This window comes from Chrysochloris asiatica, unplaced genomic scaffold, assembly GCF_000296735.1.
Source record: "Chrysochloris asiatica unplaced genomic scaffold, ChrAsi1.0 scaffold00430, whole genome shotgun sequence".
Taxonomy (NCBI): domain Eukaryota; kingdom Metazoa; phylum Chordata; class Mammalia; order Afrosoricida; family Chrysochloridae; genus Chrysochloris; species Chrysochloris asiatica.
Window position 1 is genome coordinate 297293 of NW_006408948.1, and position 9865 is coordinate 307157.

Consider the following 9865-nt stretch of genomic DNA (forward strand, 5'->3'; position numbering starts at 1 on the left):
AATATACTGGACTGCACGGTGAGTGGTTCAAACTCAACAGGCGCTCCTCAGAAACCCTACACAGAGTCACTATGAGTCAGACCAACTCAACAGCACCTCACAACAGCAACATCCTTCAGCTAGATTTTTAAATTTTTTTATTTTATTCACCTAAATCTTCACTCTGGAGTCCTGGCTTGGTGCTGCAGGATGAGTATTGGACTACTAACCACAGGTCAGTAGTTCAAGCCCACCAGCTTCTCCTCAGAAACCCTGCATAGAGTCTCTCTATGAGTCAGAACTGACTCACCAGCACAAAACAAATCCTCACCCCAGTGTGAGTCACCTGACTCTATTAAGTGATATTGAAGATTCAGTATTTCTTTTGTTAAAGATTTAATATTAGAATAAAATCCAGATAGTCTACCATAACTTTCATTCAGGTCTCTACTCAAATGTTAACTCTGTAGAGGCACTGTAGGATAAGCACTGAACTGCTAACCACAAGGTCAGGATTCAAACCCACCAGCTACTCTTTGAACACCCTACACAGGGTCTCTATGAGTCAGAACTGACTCGACAACACTTAGCAACAAAGCAACATCATTCTCTATCCTATGTTACTCTCTTTTTGATGATTGTTACGTTCTAAAATTGCCTTATGTTTTACTTATATATCACTCGTTTCCCTATCTCCCCCCCTAAACGTAAGCTGTATGAGAGCAGGGATCTATTCACTATTGTTTCTTTACTTCATGGTCTTCACAATCTGTTGTGCACTGCACAATCACTTCATAGTCTGTGCATATGCATACATGGTGCCCTGCACTGTAGTACCTGGAACACTGTAGGTGCTCAGTAACCATACAGCAAGTGAATGAAGAGTTGCCTTTGTCCTTCAGGACTCCTGTTACCTTCCTGTGACCCAAGACAAAGATATTGAAATGCTGATATAAAAAATTATTTCTAGCTTAGGTGAAAATTCTTTCAGTCTTTTTCAAATCAACAAGTTCCCTGGAACCTATGTTCTGTGTCTGAACCTGTTTGCTCTAGTTAAGAAAAGACTTTTAGACATTATCCCTAACATGACCCAGGGTATATATGCTTCTCATTTGATTATCAAAGACTTTATATCTTTGTAATTGCTCTTCTTACTAAGAGTGGCAAGTTTCTGACAAGTTTGAACTCATAGTACTTATGACTGATATCATTCATTCGTAAATTTTTTTTTTTAAGTTACATATGAAATTTCTCCTACATCTACATGTATCTGGTGGTGGTGGTATTCCACTGAGTTGGTTCCAATCCATAGAGACCCCATATAGGGCTTCTGAGGCTGTAAATCTTTATGATCTTGGGATCATATGGTAGCAGAAAATCTCTTATTTCTCCAATGGAGCAGCTGGTAGACTCACACTGCTGACCTTTTGGTTAGCAGCCCAGTTTGTAATCCACTATGCTACCAGAGCTCCTTATGTATTACTACGTAACACTTGTATTTACATCTAACTTGTGTGTGTGTGAATGATATCTCATTTAATCATTTTTGTTTACAACTGAAACTCTGGGAATTCAAAATTAACATCCTTGCTCGTGAGCTTCTTATACACACCAGAAAATGTTTCAACCTTGTGTTCTACATCGTTCTGCTGTGCTTTGTCCAAATGCACCTTTATAAAACGGCTGCCATCCAGCTTTACTCGGATTTTCTTGCCCACAATTTCACTTGGGAAGACCAAGTCTTCAAGCATTGCATCATGCACTGCAGTCAGAGTGTGGCTCCTGGGACGTTTTTGCTTATTTTTTGTCCGGCTTTTTCGAGTTGGTTTAGACAGAATTCGCCTCTGAGCAATAAAGACCACGTGCTTTCCACTGAACTTTTTCTCCAGTTCACGTACTATTCGGACTTGGATTTTCTGGTAAGACTTCAGTTGAGGAACAGGAACAAAGATTATAATAGCTTTTCGACCACCACCAACTTCAATTTTCTTAGCTGCAGTATGTTCAGCTCTCGTAACTGAGCCTTTAGGTCCGAGTTCATCTCTAGCTCAAGAAGAGCCTAAGAAATACCAGACTCGAATTCATACGGCTTTTCACCATTGTGCTTCACAATCTTCGTGCTTGAACTGAACATGGCCCTTTTCTTGCCGAGCGCCGGCCTAGGAAGAGACCAAGTATCGCGAGATCTCGTCAAATCTCGGTGGCGAAAGGGAAGAGGAGGGAATAACTTCTACATCTAACTTTTAATAGCGGGCACCAACCTGTGTGTTGCTTCATATTCTTGAGGAAAGTTTCTATTTTTAACTTTTAATTTTCCAGACAGCTAGTCAAGTTGTCTGTCCATGGTAGTGGTGGTTATGTGCCGTGGAATCGGTTCTGACTTATAGCAACCCTACATAGGGTTTTCAAACCTGTAAATCTTTATGGGAACAGAAAGCCTCATCTTTCTCCCATGGGGTGGTAGTGTTGAACTACTGACCTTGATGTTAGCAGCCTGACTTGTAACCACTATGCTACCAGAGCTCCTTCCTCAATTTTAAATGCTAATTTAAATTGATAAGTTGGTTTTGTTATTGTTGTTGTTTTAGTGGATGGGTTGCTGATTCAAAATGAAATCTATAAAAGATACCTGGTTTCCTTTCTCAAAAGATATGAATGGAAAAATATCTAAATATGTATACATCCAACTGTTAACAGAGTTTATTTAGGGGTCAATGAATTATGATAGGTTGCTTCATAAAGTTTCTGAAATTTTCTAATTTTAGAGAAAGACTCTAGTTTTGAGTCTTTCTTCAAAATTTAATTGGAAAAATAATAGATGTCAATTATGTTTTAAATGGCAATGCAATTATTAAATACGCCATGACTAAGTTTAAGAGACTTAAGTCCTGCTCAAAGTCTAGAGGTTATATTTCTGAGTCCCTGCCTTGCCCCATGTTGTCTATAATGATGGTCCCAAAAAGTGCTAGAGGGGAAAGTATTAAGGTGTTGCCCCAAAAGTTGAGAACAGGTAACAATTATTTCCGATCACATTAGAAACTAGGCAAAAAGAGGTTGGAGAGGCAGTTTGGGGTTATAAATACAGAAAACATTCTGTTTCCTTTGATCTATTTTATTTCACTTAACTGATTTTACTGTGCATTTACTATATGGAGAGCACTTTTAAACCCATGTTCTCACTTTAATCCCCATGATACTCCAATACTCCGTGAAAGATATTCATACATTTTTTTTGTCAGATAAGACAAGTAACATTCTCAGAACTGTGAATAATTGGCACTACATAAATCATACCCACCACACGTCTGTCAGTTTGTCATACTGTGGTGGCTTGTGAGTTGATGTGATTCTGGAAGCTATGCCACGGGTATTTGAAATACCAGCAGGGTCACCCATGGTGGACAGGTTTCAGATGAGCTTCCAGATGAAGACAGACTAGGACGAAGGAGTGACGAACTACTTCTGAATATTTAGTCACTGAAAACCTTATGAATAGCAGAGAAACACTGTCAGATAGAGTGCCAGAAAGCACAAAATTAATGACCAGTTTGATTAGCTCATTTAAAAGTACACCAGAATTTTGCCAAGTTAGCAGTAAATTAGAAACTTACTCATTGTGGCCTCAGTTTTGAACAGCCAGGCTTTTTTTGCTTAAATCTTAAAAAAATTCACTGTGAAGTTTGAATCTTGGATCTGCTATACTTCCTAGTTGTATGACGTTGTAGTTGTTGTTAGGTGCCATTGAGTTGGTACCGACTCATAGCAGCTTTACGCACAGCAGAACGAAACACTGCCCGATCCTGGGCCAACCTCACTACCGCTGCCACTTTGCCAATCCATCTCATTGGAGGGTCTTCCTCTTTTTCTCTGACCCTCCACCTTAAAAACATAATATCCTTCTCCAGTGCTTGGTCCCTCCTGACAATATGAACGAAGATTGACTATCCTGGCCTCCAAGGAGCACTTTGGCTGCACTTCTTCCAAAACAGATCTATTGATTCTTTTGGCAGCCCATGGCACTTTCAGTATTCTGCTCCAACACTACAACTCAAAAGCATCAATTCCTCTACCGCCTTCCTTATTCACTGTCCAGCTTTCGCATACATATGAGATTATTGAAAATGCCATGGCTTGGGTCAGGCGCACCTTAGTCCTCAAACTGACATCTTTGCTCTTCAGCACTTTAAAGAGGTCTTGTACAGCAGATTTACCTAATGCAATAAGTCGTTTGATTTCTTGACTGCTGCTTCCCTCAGTGTTGATAGCTGATCCAAGAAGAATGAAGTCCTTGACAACTTCAATCTTTTCTCCATTGATAAGAATGTTGTTTATTGGTCCAGTGGTTAGAATGTTTGTTTTCTTTACATTGAGATGCAATCCATACCGAACGTTGTGCTCTTTGATTTTCATCAGTAAACATTTTAAGTCCTCTTCACTTTCAGCAAGCAAGGTTGTATCATCTGCATATCGCAGGGTGTTAATGAGTCTTCCTCCAATCTTGATGCCATGTTTTTCTTCATATGACCCAGCTTCTCGGATTATTTACTCAGAATACAGGTTGAATAAGTATGGTGAAAGAATACAACCTTGTCGCACACCTTTTTTTAATTCTAAACCATTCAGTGTTTCCCATGTTCTGTTCGAACAACTGCTTCTAGGTCCAGGTACAGATTCCTCATGAATAAAATTAAGTGTTACAGAATACTCATATGTCGCAGTATTTTCCATAACTTGTCATGATCCACACAATTGAAAGCCTTTGCATAGTCAATATAGCACAGGTAAACATCTTTCTGCTATTCTCTGCTGGAGCTATACAGGACATATTAGGAAAACCATTGTTTTATGGGAAACAGACTATTTTGTTGCATCTTTTGAAAGCTCATGATACTTCAGTGGATTACAAAAATATGAGTCACACACAAAATTTTTTTCACAGGAAGTTGTTATAAAGGTGGTATCCAGTAAAAAGGAAAAAAATACATTGGAATGCAAGGAAACTCAAGCTGTGTTTATTGCTGTTGTTGTTAGGTGCATCAAGTTGGTCCCCACTCATAGCAACCCTATGCATAACAGAAAGAAAAAACTGCCCAGTCCTGAGACAACCTCACAATTATTGCTGCGCTTGAGCCCATTGATGCTCCCACTTTGCCAATCCATCTCACTGGGATTTTCCCTCTTTTTCTCTGACCCTCCACCTTACCAAACATGATATCCTTCTCCAGCAACTGGTTCCTCCTGACAATATGTCTGACGTATGAAAGACTAAGTCTGGCCTTCTTGGTCTCCAAGGAGCACTCTGGCTGCACTTCTTCCAACACGGATCTGTTTGTTCTTTTGGCAGCCCATGGCACTTTCAATATTCTCCTCCAACACCATAACTCAAAAGCATAAATTCTTCTACAGTCTTCCTTATTCACTGTCCAACTTTCACATGCATATGAGATTATTGAAAATACAATGGCTTGGGTCAGGCGTACCTTAGTCCCAAGCTGACATCTTTGCTCATCAACACTTTAAAAAGGTCTTGTGCAGCAGATTTGCCTAATGCAATACGTCGTTTGATTTATTGGCTGCTGCTTCCGTGAGTGTTGATAGTTGATCCAAGAAGAATTAAGTCTTTGACAACTTCAATCTTTTCTCTGTTGATAAGAAATTGCTTATTGGTCCAATGGTGAGGATTTTTGTTTTTACATTAAGATGCAATCCATATCAAAGGCTGTGGTCTTTGATCTTCATCAGTAAGTATTCTTCCTCCCTATTCTTTTCACTTTCAACAAGCAGAGTTGTATTATTTGCATATCGCTGGTTGTTAATGAGTCTTCCTCCACTCCTGATGCCACATTTTTCTTCATATCACCCAGCTTCTTGGATTATTTACTCATCATACAGGTTGAATAAGTATGGTGAAAGAATACAAGCCTATCGCACATCTTCCTAATTTTAAACTATTCAGTGTTCCCATGTTCTGTTTGAACAACTGCTTCTTGGTCCAGGTACAGATTTCTCACGAGCACAATTAAGTGTTCCAGAATATGCATACTTGGCAATGTTGTCTATAGCTTGTCATCCACACAATCGAAGGCCTTCTCATAGTCAATAAAGCACAGGTAAATATCTTTCTGGTACTCTCTGCTTTCAGCCAAGATCTGTCTGACGTCAGCAATGACATCCCTTTTTCCATGTCCTCTTCTGGATGCAGCTTGAACCTCTGGAAGTTGTCTGTCAATGGATGCTTGCAGTCGTTTCTATACTTCCTTTAGTAAAACTTTACTCACATGGGATATCAAAGATAGTGTCTGATGATTTCTCATTCCATTGGGTCTCCGCTCTTTGGAATGGGCACAAATACAGTTGGCCTGATATAGTTGTCTACCAAATTTCTTGGCAGAGATGAGTGAGTGCCTCCAGTGCCACTTCACTTTGTTGAAAGATTGAGCTATTTCTAAATTACAAAGATTGAGCTATTTCTAGTTAATTACAAAGGTTATTAAGCTAATTAACAAATAGAAATTATATTTATTATGATTTTGTCTGTTTATGTTTATCTATATCCAATTCTGGTATGGAGCTGTAGAATAAGCACTGAACTGCTAACTGAAGCTTGGCAGTTCAAACCCACCAGCTGCTCTTTGGAAACCCTATACAGTCACTATGCATTGGAACCCACTCAGTGGCAGTTAACAATAACAATCATATACAATATTACTTAATGCAGAATTTGAATTGAAAAGCTTGACATTTAAGTTACACAATAAGTCAATCAAGAGAAGATTATTATATTTATGAGCTAGTAGTTCTACAAATAAAGAAGATATTTGCAGATACTCTTTCAGTTAACATACTTATTAGTTAATATTTTCATCAACAGAACAACAGAAATAAGTGTGATTATCTTTCATGTTAGTTTAAATCTATTCCACTACATTTTATGTGCAGAATCCCTAGATGGCACAAATGGTTAAGCACTGAACTACTAACTGAAAGGTTGGAAGTGAAAAGCTACCCAAAAGAACCTTGGAAGATAGGCCTGACAATCTGTTTCCAAAAGGTCACAGGCTTGAAAACCTATAGAATGTGATTCTCTGCACACATGGGGTTTTCATGAGTTGTAATAAATTCAACGGTAATTAACAACATTTTGTTCAGATATAAAATTATTAAATATTTACATATGTTATGTTGACATTAGCGTAATGGTTACGAATCGGGCTGTGAACCGCAAGGTCAGCAATTCGAAACTACCAGCTGCTCCGTGGGAGAAAGATGAGGCTTTCTGCTCCTGTAAAGATTTACAGCCTTGGAAACCCTGTACAGGGTCTCTATGGATCAGAACCGACTCAACGGCACTTAACAACAACAACAAATTATACATATATGCGTATATATCATACATATATATATACATATAATACATATATACATTTATACATATATATTATACATATATACATATAAACATGAGAGAGCTTCATGGAAAGATCGAATTGAAAGATAATGGAATTTTTTCATGAACTTTTTGGAAAAAATATGTGTGTGTGTGTGTGTGTGTGTGTGTGTTTTCAGTGACTAAATATTTGGAAATAATTTGTCACTCCCTTCTTCCTAGTCTGTCTTCATCTGGAAGCTCATTTGAAACCTGTCCACCATGGGTGACCCTGCTGGTATTTAAAATACTGGTGGTATAGCTTTCAGAATTACAGCGACTCACAAGCCACCATAGTATGACAAACTGACAGACGAGTGCTGAAAGTGAAGAGGGCTTAAAATATTTAATGATGAAAATCAAAGAGCACAACCTTCGGTAAACAAAACAAAAATCCTCACCACTAGACCAATAAACAACAATCTTATCAATGGAGAAAAGATTGACGTTGTCAAGGACTTCATTCTTCTTGGATCAGCTATCAACACTCATGGAAGCAGCAATTAAGAAATCAGATGACTTATTGCATTAGGCAAATCTGGTGCACTAAGGTGTGCGTGACTGAAACCATCGTATTTTCAATAACCTCATATACATGTGAATGTTGACTGTAGAAGATTTGATGCTTTTGAGTTATGGTGATGGAGGAGAATATTGAAAATACCATAGATGGCCAAAAGAACCAACAGATCCGTGTTGGAAGAAGTGCAGCCAGAGTGCTCCTTGGAGACCAGGATGGCCAAACTTCTCTCGTATTTCAAACATATTGTCAGGAGGGACCAGTCGCTGGAGAAGGATATCATGTTTGGTAAGATGGAGGGTCAGAGAAAAAAAGGAAGACCCTCAATGAGATGGGTTGGCAAAGTGGCAGCATCAATAGGCTCAAACGTGGCAACAATAGTGAGGTTGGCCCAGAATCAGGCAGTGTTTCGTTCTGCTGTGCATAAGGTTGCTGTGAGTCAGTACCGACTTGGTGGCACCAAACAACAACAACAATGTGTGTGTGTGTGTGTGTATTGTGGTGGTGTCCGTTGAGACTTTCTCCTGCTCCATTAACACCCGAGACACAGACACCGTGGACTTCCAGCACTGACGGAGTGGCAAGACTGGGAGCGGGGGCGTGGCCTCTTACCACTAGAGCAACCACCACCACGAAGACAGCTGGCCCTGGAGACCATTGACATCAACAAGGACCTGCATGTCATGAAGAACCACCTGGACTCCTATGAGTACCAACTCTACCTAACTGCACAACAACGAGGGCAACTACCTGGCACACACCAGGAGGAAAAGCATCAGAGCAACCTAGTCCAGAACAGCTCCAAAGAGGCCAAGGAGGCCCGGCCCAACCTGTGCCGAAGAAGATCAAGGTCGAAGTGAAGCAGTCTGTAAAGATCGGCTGCCCCCGCTACAAAGTGACCAAACAGAGGGACACGGAGGTAGGCCAGCAGAGCCTGCTCGTCCAGAATGACTACCCAGAGATCGCCGAGGGCATCTTGCCGCGACACGTTTTCATGTCCGCCTATGAGCAAAGGATCGAGCCCTGCTATCGGAGCTGACAGTACCTGCTACGAGACCATCACTTTCAAGGTGCCCAGCAGAGAGATCTACAAGGCCGAGAGCAAGTTCTGGACCCACTGGAATCGGGAGACCAAGCAATTCTTCCTACAGTTCCACTTCATGATGGAGAAACCCCCTGCACCACCCAGCCTCCCTGCTGGGCCTCCGGGGTTGAAGCGACCTCCCCCGTCCCCACCCCTACCCCCATGAAGAGACTGCCTCCACGGCCACCTCTACCTGAGGCCCTGTCCCTACCCTCACCTGGCAGTCTGCCCCTACAACCCATGCCACCCACAGGCCCTGTACCTTCCAGTCTCCTCCAGATGCCCGTGCCAGTTCCCAGGGGTCCACTCCCCTGCCCCGGTGGTTTGCCTACCAACCTCTGGGGTCCACCTATCAACCTCTGGGCACCCCCCCCCACCAGCCCCAGGAGTCCAACCTCCAACCCCAGGGGTCCACCCCCTATCTGCCAGAGTTCACCCCAGGCCCCTGGGATGTGCCAACAGGCGCGTGGGTCAGGCGCGTGGGTCAGGCGCGTGGGTCAGCCCATCCTCAGGCTCCGGGAATGCGCCCAGCCTCTGGGGTACACCCTCCTGCTCCTGGGGTACATGCCTCAAACCCTGGAGTGTACGCCCAACTCCCATGCCCCTGGTGCTAAAGTCCCCGCTCCCCTCCGATGACTCTGGAAGCCTCTCTCCTCTTCCCCCAGGCAACTGAGGGGGTGTCACCTGCCCCTGTGTGTTACTGAGGAGACAGTAATGCTGTTTTGATAGAGAGCTTTGTGAAGTCCTGAATCGTTCAATAAAATCTCCCTTGTTGTTGTTGTTGTCAGGTGCCATCGAGTCGGAACCGACTCATAGCGACTCCATGCACAGCAGAACGAAACAATGTTCGATCCTG

At 41.8% G+C, this 9865-nt stretch overlaps 2 pseudogenes; one reads left to right on the top strand and one right to left on the bottom strand.

Annotated features, from left to right (window-relative positions):
- Positions 1-1529: 1529 nt before the first annotated feature.
- LOC102841710 lies at positions 1530-2113 on the bottom strand (annotated as a pseudogene).
- A 728-nt stretch (positions 2114-2841) lies between these two features.
- On the top strand, positions 2842-9682 carry LOC102811362 (annotated as a pseudogene).
- The last annotated feature ends 183 nt before the right edge of the window (positions 9683-9865 follow it).